At 33.5% G+C, this 13,615-nt stretch overlaps 1 protein-coding gene and 1 long non-coding RNA gene across 3 annotated transcripts in view; one reads left to right on the top strand and one right to left on the bottom strand.

Moving 5' to 3' along the window:
- The window catches only part of LOC143251934 (dynein axonemal heavy chain 7-like), a 557,556-nt gene that overhangs the window by 478,746 nt on the left and 65,195 nt on the right, over positions 1-13,615 (bottom strand). The window lies entirely within an intron of this gene.
- On the top strand, positions 6,577-8,181 carry LOC143254484 (uncharacterized). Its single transcript, XR_013030219.1, has 2 exons — positions 6,577-6,896; positions 7,448-8,181. It is a non-coding gene; the product is annotated as an uncharacterized LOC143254484 (long non-coding RNA).

Raw genomic sequence — 13,615 nt, 5'->3', positions numbered from 1 at the left:
ACAACAGGTATTGTGTTATTTCTGTCTGGTAGAACTGACAGTAGGAGTAGTGTTATTTCTGTCTGGTAGAACTGACAGTAGGAGTAGTGTTATTTCTGTCTGGTAGAAATGACAGTAGGTGTAGTGTTATTTCTGTCTGGTAGAACTGACAATAGGTATAGTGTTATTTCTGTCTGGTAGAACTGACAATAGGTATAGTGTTATTTCTGTCTGGTAGAACTGACAATAGGTATAGTGTTATTTCTGTCTGGTAGAACTGACAATAGGTATAGTGTTATTTCTGTCTGGTAGAACTGACAACAGGAACGTGTTTTGTTTTGGGAGAACTAAATTAGAATAAACGTGAACATTTTTGTAAATGTCAAAGTGTTTTAATTTTCTCCCAGTTAATTATTTAATCATATAATAAAAACAATTTCACACAAGTTCATTATCTCCAGATAGAAATATAATAAATTATTTGTAAATAAAATTAATTTTGCTTTCTTTTGTGCAAAAGTACGAATACAGTTAAAGAACAGAAAGTCTGTTACAATTTACAACTTTAACAGTTGGACGAACATTTTCAGAACACGTTCGATGCTTTGATCACTGGTTCATCATTCTTAAGTACACCAGTGATCTAAACGTCGTACGTACTCTAAAGAAATTCCTCCTTACTGTAAAAACTGTAATAAAATGATATTTGTATTTCGTGAGTAAACATAAAACAAGACACCATTTTTATTCAAAAAAAGAGTTTTGTGAAAGTGTGAAATGTAGTTCAACAATGGACATCTTCTTTACCTGTACATTCTTACTATATTTCATGAAGTTTATAGACGTAATACGTATATTTTAATACATAAACTACATTATTAATGTCTGTGTTATATATTATTTTAAATATAATTGTGAACTACAAATGAACTACGGTTTATACAAGGCAAACAATGTTAAAATATACTAGGTTTGGTAAGATGTTTTATTTTCTACGAATTATATAAATAGTTATTTTTAAAGCAAACATTAATCATTTTTTACATAATACGTGACACGTAGCTTTTGTTTGTTTGTTTTGAATTAAGCACAAAATTACACAGTGGACTATATGTGCTCTGTCAGCCACAGGTATCGAAACCTGGTTTCTAGAGGTGTGAGTCTGCAGACATTTAGCTGTGCCACTAGGGGCCAAGCGTAACATCCTTGAAACAAGAACTTTAGTAACTCTTAGTAGATCTTTTTCTCATAGTGGACTCACAAAGCGAGAAACCGGGTTTCGATACCTGTAGTGGGCAGAGCAAAAATCGCTCACTGTGTAAGTTTGAGCATAATTATAACCAAACCAAAGCAGCAATTACTTCACTTACTTGCATCATTTCCTAAATCTAACAAAACTCTTCACCCAGATTGGAGTATTAATATTATAGAAACACTAAAAATTATACTGGGGCCTGGCATGGCCTAGCGCGTTAAGGCGTGCGCTTCGCAATCTGAGGATCGCGGGTTCGCGCCAAACATGCTCGCCCTCCCAGCCGTGGGGGCGTTATAAATCGACGGTCAATCCCACTATTTGTTGGTATAAGAGTAGCCCAAGAGTTGGCGGTGGGTGGTGATGACTAGCTGCCTTCCCTCTAGTCTTACACTGCTAAATTAGGGACGGCTAGCGCAGATAGTTCTTGTGCGCGATATTCCAAAACAAACAAACAAACAGTCGTAGAAACTTTGCACGAATAGATTTGTTTAGCTGTTGTGACAATACTTTCATTGAAACATACGTAAAGTAAATGTATAGGGAAAGAAAGCAGCGAACACAAATGAAGAATAAATGAAAATAACAAAAAATTAGAACATTTCAGTTTGTTCATTAATTACAAAATGCTTTTTGTTTGTCTATGCAGATTATTTACAAACTGGTTTTAAATTTAATAATTAAACCAGTTCATTTCGTTTCGATGTTCTAAGAACATTGTTCCAGTTTTGAGAAGATGAGTTGTGAATTGATTAATATTGAGTATTTTTTACTTTTTACGTTTAGAAGACCAGTATCAGTGGTATTGTACAAACATTTACATTTGGTCCTGATAAATATATCTTAGTCCTATACATAAACCTGATAATTACACCATCTTAGTCCTATAAAGTTTATACGTCTGTCATCTTATTGCTCTAAATGAAATTAAATGAGCATTATCTTCACTTTTTACTTAGGATTGGAAATGTTTCAGGTAAAGTTGGTAAGAACATCGCTTTAGTCCTTTAGGTGAAGCAGGTCCTTGCATATTGTTAGTCCTTTAGATTAGTACACCGTCCTAGTTCTTCAATTAAGATTCCTAGCTGTTTCATCTCAGTTCTTCAGCTATTCTTGGTAGGTATACCGTCCTAATATTTCAAAAAAACATTGTGTTACCAGCTTTTACTAATATTAATAATCGACAAAGAGCGTGTCGTTAATTAGGTTGATCCTAGGAAGGCAACAAAATTTCAAATTACAACCCAAGCTAAACTATATCCATGTTTATTCCAACTAACCAAAGGAAAGTTGAAGAGATAATTGTCATATGGTACCCGAAAACTGTTTATCTCAGAAGCATATAGGAAAACACACCTTCAGAAGGTTTTCGAGTCAAACCTGTGGACAACGAAAGATAGTGATTTGGTCTCATGATTGGCATTTCACCTCTTTTTCAGTGGTTTTATTGTGAAAATGAGACATTTGATCCTGATTTTGTTGTCTCGACATTTCTGTAGGTGCAGTAGTGTGTACAAAGCTTTCCTATGGCAATTATTAAGAAATGTTTTCCTATATAAGAATGGACGCTACTTCATCATACTTGTTTACAATGTTGTATTTTTGTCCTGATGATCGTGGAGTTTCCTAGGATGACAATGTTTCAATGAAACTATTTACACGTTGATGTAAGTGATATAAATGTATGTGCTAAATGCAGCAATATTTTAAATTGCATTTGCTATGAATTAAATTGGGACCATTTTACCCGCCTTGGGCGGCCTTTTTATCACATTCTATAGGAAAATTGTTTGTTTGGTTTTGAATTTCGCCTAAAGCTACACAATGGATATTAGCAGTGTAAGACAAGAGGGAAGGTAGATAGTCATAACTACCTACCATCAAGGTTACTCTTTCACCAACGAATAGTGAGATTGATCGCATTTATGACGTCCTCACGGCTGAGAGGGCGAATATGTTTTGTGTGACGAGAATTCGAACCCGTAACCCTCAAATTACGAGTCGAGCGCGCTAACCACCTGGCCATGCGAAGCACAGGAAAAAATAGACCTCCATCAACAAGAAATGATTTTTTATCAATAAAAAAGCCTATTTCTAGTTTTTCTTTACGTAACAAAATACATGTAATTAGGATTCATTTGAAACTTTTCACCTTTCCATATCTTAAATCTTAATTGGTGAAAACAGCATTCAAATTTAAAGGGACTATTTTAAATATTTTAATGTTCATAATAAGAAAAGTAAACCGCGACTATGATTGACTTTAAGAAACAAGTCGAAGTGTTCGTTATATGTACATTTACAATGGTTGAAAGTCGTTGCTAGAAGACAAATTTAGGAAATACTCGTTCATGACTTTGATTATAATGCATGAAACATAAACTTGATGTTTCTGTAAATATAAATACAAACGTTCAATCATGTTTATGGTCAAGTTAAAAGTGTTTTACCAGCATTTACTGTACTGTCAATTCGTGATTTATTTCCTTTAACATATTCCAGTCTGGAATAGAAAGGCATTTTCTATAAAGTCAGTGGAAGAGATTTTTCTTTTGTGGTTACTTTGTGAAAAGCTGCTCCAGGGCAATTTTTGTAATAATAGACAGTTAATATCACCCACCGCCAACTTTTAGGTTCATCACGTTATGTCTGTGTGTGTTTTCTTATAGTAAAGCCACATTGGGCTATCTGCTGAGCCCACCGAGGGGATTCGAACCCCTGATTTTAGCGTTGTAAATCCGGAATAATACCGCTGTACTAGCAGGGGGCTCATCACGTTATAACACCACTGCATTTGGAGGGACAGGATTCGAGTGCACGAGAGTCAGATGGTGAGTGAAGTGCCTTAAACAGCAGTGCCTTAAAGACAGAGGAAATTAAAATCTACAGATAACATTCTTGTACGATAAAAGTGAATCCAGTAAAATTATAAACATTATTACCAGTTAAACAGAAGCACAAACCAAGTTATTATTTTTTTTTTTTTTTGCAGTGAAAAAGTCAGCATGCGACAACTGCCAATTTTTATATAGCTTATCGATTATTGCCTACAATTCATACATTTCTAACATTCGATAAGTACACACCATGCGTGTTGAAACATGTTGGCAATTACACATAGTTATCAGTGTGTGTATCTAATTCTCCAAAGTATGGTTGCTGATTTGTTTTGTTGAATATAGTGCAAAGTTATTATACGGTTTATCTGCGTTAGCTGTTCCTAATTTTAAAGAGATACACTTGGGAGAAGACAGGTATTCAACGCCACCTCACGACAACTCGTGAACCACTGTAATCAAATAGTGCCATTTAACTGTTAATTTTATACAATTTTTTCTTGGTTATGACACTTTCTTAATTTATGTTACAATACGCATTAATTCATAAGGTTTATTAAATAGAACTTCCGAGGTCCTAGTAGACCTTGAACAGGTTTAAACTTAATAACGTTATATAACATCAGCACAAGTAGAATACAGATTAAAATACATCTAGTGCAATACAAGCTTCAATCAAAAACGAATTTATTCATAACATGAAAGAATTATTTTGACCATTGTAATTACCTAAAACAATTTTTGTAAGCTCAAAGTTTCTTTCACTTTTTGAATACTTTGATGGCTGAAATGTGATAGGGCAGGACTGAGTCATTTCTACAGATTTCTGGTTCGTTTGGAGTCAAGTCCATTTGGCTATAAATCATTCTTTGGACCAATAAATTCCACTGTTCTCTCTAAAGCGAATAGTTGTACCATATGGTTGGAAACAAATACATATTATTTTGCATTACGACTTTTGTGTAATGAGATGAGCTATCGGTTGGATTCAGAGGTAACTTAGCCAGAGGGCCTCATCTGAGGCAAAAACTCAAAAACAACAAACGTAATACAAGGGCAATGATGATGACCACTGTTTTTCCAGATTAAAACATGTTTTAATTCTTACATTTAATCAAAGAGGAATATTTGTTAAAAATTGTAAATTAACCAACTCTAGTTAGGTTCTCGAAACCTTGCTGTGAAGTTCTTTGAGGTATCGGATACCTAGCAGACATTACCTACCTGCACATTACATATCTGTACATCATTACCTACTTGTACATTATAACCTCACTGTATATTACCTACATTGTACATTATTACCCACCTGTACATTACCTACCTGTACATTATAACCTCACTGTATATTACCTACATTGTACATTATTACCCACCTGTACATTACCTACCTTTATAGTACCTACCTGTACATTAGATCAACTGTTTCATTATAAACTTTATTTTATTTTACTTTAATTACAATTTAAAAATATACACAAATAAACTATTCAAACTAAAAACCGGGGAACCCCTCCCATTTATTATTGTTACAGAAGATTGAAAAAAAAACAACAACGTTTACTTAGTTTTATTGTAAAATCTTATAAATCAGATGAAATTTCTTTGTAAAATATACCTTTCATTTCAAATATTCATTGGAGTTTCGCTTTCGTATTTACCGATAGAGCCTTTAATTTCATTGGTGACCTTCTCCACAAAGTTTAAACTCAAATATCTTTCTACTGCATTTACTTAAGAAAACAGGAAACCCCAGCAAAACCTCGCTGTCTAACAACATTTTGGAAGGTAAAATGTGAAAATTCTGTTCATCTATTTAATTCCTCTGCAATTTTTTATTCAAAAACAAGTATGTAGTTGAAATGACCTTTACACGATTTTACGAATTAATGAGGTTAATATTTTTCTAATACTATATTTCGAAACATTTCACAACCCTGTTGCTATCATTATAAGTGGTCTCAAATTGTTTTCCTGCAAAGACATTTCATGGAGACCATTTATTTGGTATTAAACTGACTGGCTATAAAGTCTAACGTTTATTTCAGGTACTTATGTTTATAAAAATTGTGGACATTTTGTTAATATGTTATACTTTTCCACTGGTAGATGGCAGCAGGCAGTTAAATCACTTACAAATGTTTTATACTTCTACCACCAAAAGCACTTTTCGTTTTGTATTAAACTCTAAAATTTACTATCTTTCTCTGCACAGTAAAACATAATGAGCTATTATATCTACTCTCGAAGTAAAACAAATATGAAATATCTTTTAAAAAAACCTGGTATAATATAACCCCAAATTATGTTCGCACATGCGCTTCAATGGTGGATAGATCAGAGATAATCCGCTATGTAGCGTTGTGCTTAATTTCAAAACAAACAGAATCTTCTATTTTACATAGGTTTCTGTTGTAGAAAAATAAGTTCCAGCGTTATTTTATTTGTGTTTAAATTTTATATATAAAAATTAATATAATTATTTTATCTTATTTAATATTTGTGGTGGTGACGCTTATATTTGTGATTGTTTGTTTAGAATTAAGCGCAAAGCTACACTGTAGGTTATCTGTGCTCTTCTCACCACGGGTATCAAAACCCTGTTTCTAGTTATAGAAGACTGCTGTACCACTAGGAGGGGGCAGTTGGGGAAAGTGAGGTAAGATGATTTCTTTACCTAAAACGGTCACTCCAGTGTATGATGAGGTACGTGTTTTTCTTATAGCAAAGCCACATTGGGCTATCTGCTGAGCCCACCGAGGGGAATCGAACCCCTGATTTTAGCGTTGTAAATCCGTAGACATACCGCTAGCGACGGGCATCCTCAGGTACGAAGTATAACGACTCTTACGTCTCTTCAATAATTTATAATTTTATGACTTACAATATTTATACAGCAGTGATTTGATACACTACACTATTCATTTATTCAAAATATTCTACAAATGTATGTGCGGTGTACCAATAAATGCCAGTCAGGGCAGAAGAAGAAATAACGCCTATTTTACTACATATTAGGTGTATTAAGGATAATGTAAAGGAGTTTTATATAATAAAACCTACCCTACATTAAGTATTTGAATAAAAGTTTAGTAGTATATTAATATTAGATTTTTTGTTGTGGTTAATATGTTTAATTATTCTCCGGAGGGAAGGCAAATTATATTTTAATAAAAGAAGTTAGTAAAACAAAATTCTAAGTTCTTAATCATTGAAGAAAGAAAATTGTTACATTTGTACTAAATATGTTATTTAATATAACTGTGTTATTTCTGTTGCCCCATATGAATGTCAATTTCAACTAAATTAAATATAAAACAAAAACGAAGTAGATAAACTCAAAACCATTTCAGTTTCTCATGTTTATTTTTTTTTTCAGGATTGTAGATGGCTCTGTTGTAAGAATCTCGGATAACGCCTTAACACGCTTGGCCATGTCGGGCCCCAGGCATGTCGTGTGGATCTCATGTTTGGATGTGTGAACACTACAGTTTATACGTCGTATTCCATTGCTGAAGAAAACGTGTCTTGTCATTTGTGTTGTAAGAGAAACATTGAAATTTCATGTTCGGTCAGGTAAAAGTATCACAAGAACTAATATTTCACTGATTTGTTGCTTTCCCTTTAATTTGTGTGTTCCATATTGGATACAACTAAGTACAGGTAGACATTGTACACTAAGATTATTACAACAAGAACATCTGCTATCACCACAACGTTATTAATAATAATTGTAATTATATTGCTAACACTCAAGGTTAACAGTTAAGAAGTTAATGATAATCGCACTGTAGGGCATTTACGCTAATGATTAAAAGTTGTATGGGTTTCTATCCACGATATGTATTAAAACATTTTTACAGTTTCTTACTCAAAGGAAAAAAGAATTGTACGTTCAAGCAATATTCGCCTATTTTTATCCAAAAATATACGTTGCTTGTTTTTTGACCTGATTATGTCTCCTTCAAATATAATTTTTAAACGTTTTAACCTTCATAATATTTTAAACTGTAATTCATTTTAAATAAATCGCAAGTTTTCTCCTTTTGACTCTTTTATTGTTGCAATAATGAAATCTACCATATAAATTGAAGTAAATGTATGTAGTAAAAACATATTTGTATATTTGTTGATAAGCTCAAAGCTACTCAAGGGCTACATGGTGAGATTTGAGCTCTCAAACTTGGCATGGCCAAGCGTGTTAAGGCGTTCGACTCGTAATCTGAGAGTCGCGGGTTCGCATCCCCGTCGCGCTAAACATGCTCGCCCTTTCAGCCGTGGGGGCGTTATAATGTGACAGTCAATCCCACTATTCGTTGGTAAAAGAGTAGCTCAAGAGTTAGCGGTGGGTGGTGATGGCTAGCTGCCTTCCCTCTAGTCTTACACTGCTAAATTCGGGGCTGCTTGCGCAGATAAATCTCGTGTAGTTTTGCACGAACTTCAAAAACAAACAAAATCGTCAGTTACAAAAATAAAAGAAGAAAAACACATTCATACTTTTACCAAATAATTGTTTAGCATAGAATCGTAAGCAGTTTGTTGCCCAAAATTCACACTAACTACCACTCTTAGAACGCACTCACATCTTATTTTGATATTATTTTGTAACATCGTAGGGCATTATTTTTGTAACGTAGCTTTATCAATATATAGTGTAGATGTTAACATAAACAATGGAGATACTGTTTCTCTACCGTTGCTTTCTGTTTGTTTTGTTTGCAGTCGGGTTCATATGTATATGTGCGTGTCTGTTTCAGCGTGCGTATCTCGAAAACTAATAGACCAATGTACTCAGTAAACATTACACTAGGTGTGAAGTCAGTAAGGGACTGCTGTTTCCATATTTGATCTGGATCCATTGTCGGATCTGGACTCTGAATCACTTTGAAACATCGTTTGTAATGCGGAGATAACGCATTTTCGCGGTTTTAGGTTAATAACTCTGTAAAGTGTACTTGGATTTGTACCAGATTTGTTGGGCATATTAACGTTGAGACTTTTAACCATACTAAAAAAGTTTGTCCGGTTCGTTGATCTTGCTAAAGCAAGTAAATAACTTTTGTCTCTCACTTAAACAGACATATAGGGGAAGAATGAAAGCTTATTATAAATTAGGAAGTTATTTATACAGTGATGTTTTATCATTTAATATGCTAGAATCATACAAAGGTTAACTAAAACAGTCATCAATACCCGGGATAGCCTAAAAATGATAACATTTTTGTAAATAAATAAAAAATAATAAAAGTGATTGTATTACTACACAGCGATGAAAATAATGAAATTTCCAAATCTGTGTTAAATATATTTGCATCGAAAAGTATTATATTATCAAATGTATTCAATAACTCAACTGACAACAAGAATATCACTAACAAACAACAATACTCAACTGACGACAAGAATATCACTAACTAACAACAATACTCAACTGACGACAAGAATATCACTAACAAACAACAATACTCAACTGACGACAAGAATATCACTAACTAACAACAATACTCAACTGACGACAAGAATATCACTAACAACAATAACAACAATACTCAACTGACGACAAGAATATCACTAACAAACAACAATACTCAACTGACGACAAGAATATCACTAACTAACAACAATACTCAACTGACGACAAGAATATCACTAACTAACAACAATACTCAACTGACGACAAGAATATCACTAACAAACAACAATACTCAACTGACGACAAGAATATCACTAACTAACAACAATACTCAACTGACGACAAGAATATCACTAACTAACAACAATACTCAACTGACGACAAGAATATCACTAACTAACAACAATACTCAACTGACGACAAGAATATCACTAACTAACAACAATACTCAACTGACGACAAGAATATCACTAACTAACAACAATACTCAACTGACGACAAGAATATCACTAACTAACAACAATACTCAACTGACGACAAGAATATCACTAACTAACAACAATACTCAACTGACGACAAGAATATCACTAACTAACACACAATACTCAACTGACGACAAGAATATCACTAACTAACAACAATACTCAACTGACGACAAGAATATCACTAACTAACAACAATACTCAACTGACGACAAGAATATCACTAACTAACAACAATACTCTGGACAAGAATATCTGACGACAAGAATATCACTAACTAACAACAATACTCAACTGACGACAAGAATATCACTAACTAACAACAATACTCAACTGACGACAAGAATATCACTAACTAACAACAATACTCAACTGACGACAAGAATATCACTAACTAACAACAATACTCAACTGACGACAAGAATATCACTAACTAACAATACTCAACGACAAGAATATCTCAACTGACAATACTCAACTGACAACAAGAATATCACTAACTAACAACAATACTCAACTGACGACAAGAATATCACTAACTAACAACAATACTCAACTGACGACAAGAATATCACTAACTAACAACAATACTCAACTGACGACAAGAATATCACTAACAAACAACAATACTCAACTGACGACAAGAATATCACTAACTAACAACAATACTCAACTGACGACAAGAATATCACTAACTAACAACAATACTCAACTGACAACAAGAATATCACTAACTAACAACAATACTCAACTGACGACAAGAATATCACTAACTAACAACAATACTCAACTGACGACAAGAATATCACTAACTGACGACAATATCACAACAATACTCAACTGACGACAAGAATATCACTAACTAACAACAATACTCAACTGACGACAAGAATATCACTAACTAACAACAATACTCAACTGACGACAAGAATATCACTAACTAACAACAATACTCAACTGACGACAAGAATATCACTAACTAACAACAATACTCAACTGACGACAAGAATATCACTAACTAACAACAATACTCAACTGACGACAAGAATATCACTAACAAACAACAATACTCAACTGACGACAAGAATATCACTAACTAACAACAATACTCAACTGACGACAAGAATATCACTAACAACAATAACAACAATACTCAACTGACGACAAGAATATCACTAACTAACAACAATACTCAACTGACGACAAGAATATCACTAACTAACAACAATACTCAACTGACGACAAGAATATCACTAACTAACAACAATACTCAACTGACGACAAGAATATCACTAACAACAACAATACTCAACTGACGACAAGAATATCACTAACTAACAACAATACTCAACTGACGACAAGAATATCACTAACTAACAACAATACTCAACTGACGACAAGAATATCACTAACTAACAACAATACTCAACTGACGACAAGAATATCACTAACTAACAACAATACTCAACTGACGACAAGAATATCACTAACTAACAACAATACTCAACTGACGACAAGAATATCACTAACTAACAACAATACTCAACTGACGACAAGAATATCACTAACTAACAACAATACAACGACAAGAATACTCAACTGAACACAAGAATATCACTAACTAACAACAATACTCAACTGACGACAAGAATATCACTAACTAACAACAATACTCAACTGACGACAAGAATATCACTAACTAACAACAATACTCAACTGACGACAAGAATATCACTAACAAAATACAACGACAAGAATATACTCAACTGACGACAAGAATATCACTAACTAACAACAATACTCAACTGACGACAAGAATATCACTAACTAACAACAATACTCAACTGACGACAAGAATATCACTAACTAACAACAATACTCAACTGACGACAAGAATATCACTAACTAACAACAATACTCAACTGACGACAAGAATATCACTAACAACAACAATACTCAACTGACGACAAGAATATCACTAACTAACAACAATACTCAACTGACGACAAGAATATCACTAACTAACAACAATACTCAACTGACGACAAGAATATCACTAACTAACAACAATACTCAACTGACGACAAGAATATCACTAACTAACAACAATACTCAACTGACGACAAGAATATCACTAACTAACAACAATACTCAACTGACGACAAGAATATCACTAACTAACAACAATACTCAACTGACGACAAGAATATCACTAACTAACAACAATACTCAACTGACGACAAGAATATCACTAACAACAACAATACTCAACTGACGACAAGAATATCACTAACTAACAACAATACTCAACTGACGACAAGAATATCACTAACTAACAACAATACTCAACTGACGACAAGAATATCACTAACTAACAACAATACTCAACTGACGACAAGAATATCACTAACTAACAACAATACTCAACTGACGACAAGAATATCACTAACTAACAACAATACTCAACTGACGACAAGAATATCACTAACTAACAACAATACTCAACTGACGACAAGAATATCACTAACTAACAACAATACTCAACTGACGACAAGAATATCACTAACTAACAACAATACTCAACTGACGACAAGAATATCACTAACTAACAACAATACTCAACTGACGACAAGAATATCACTAACTAACAACAATACTCAACTGACGACAAGAATATCACTAACTAACAACAATACTCAACTGACGACAAGAATATCACTAACTAACAACAATACTCAACTGACGACAAGAATATCACTAACTAACAACAATACTCAACTGACGACAAGAATATCACTAACTACTCAACTGACGACAAGAATATCAACTAACAACAATACTCAACTGACGACAAGAATATCACTAACAAACAACAATACTCAACTGACGACAAGAATATCACTAACTAACAACAATACTCAACTGACGACAAGAATATCACTAACTAACAACAATACTCAACTGACGACAAGAATATCACTAACTAACAACAATACTCAACTGACGACAAGAATATCACTAACAACAACAATACTCAACTGACGACAAGAATATCACTAACAACAACAATACTCAACTGACGACAAGAATATCACTAACTAACAACAATACTCAACTGACGACAAGAATATCACTAACTAACAACAATACTCAACTGACGACAAGAATATCACTAACTAACAACAATACTCAACTGACGACAAGAATATCACTAACTAACAACAATACTCAACTGACGACAAATATCATATCAACAACTCAACAACAATCACTAACTCAACTGACTGACAAAGAATATCACTAACTAACAACAATACTCAACTGACGACAAGAATATCACTAACTAACAACAATACTCAACTGACGACAAGAATATCACTAACTAACAACAATACTCAACTGACGACAAGAATATCACTAACAAACAACAATACTCAACTGACGACAAGAATATCACTAACTAACAACAATACTCAACTGACGACAAGAATATCACTAACTAACAACAATACTCAACTGACGACAAGAATATCACTAACTAACAACAATACTCAACTGACGACAAGAATATCACTAACTAACAACAATACTCAACTGACGACAAGAATATCACTAACTAACAACAATACTCAACTGACGACAAGAATATCAC

Source organism: Tachypleus tridentatus, chromosome 6 (genome assembly GCF_004210375.1).
Source record: "Tachypleus tridentatus isolate NWPU-2018 chromosome 6, ASM421037v1, whole genome shotgun sequence".
Classification (NCBI taxonomy): domain Eukaryota; kingdom Metazoa; phylum Arthropoda; class Merostomata; order Xiphosura; family Limulidae; genus Tachypleus; species Tachypleus tridentatus.
The sequence above is the reverse complement of the archived record's forward strand: the minus strand, read 5'-3'. Positions and strand labels throughout refer to the sequence as shown.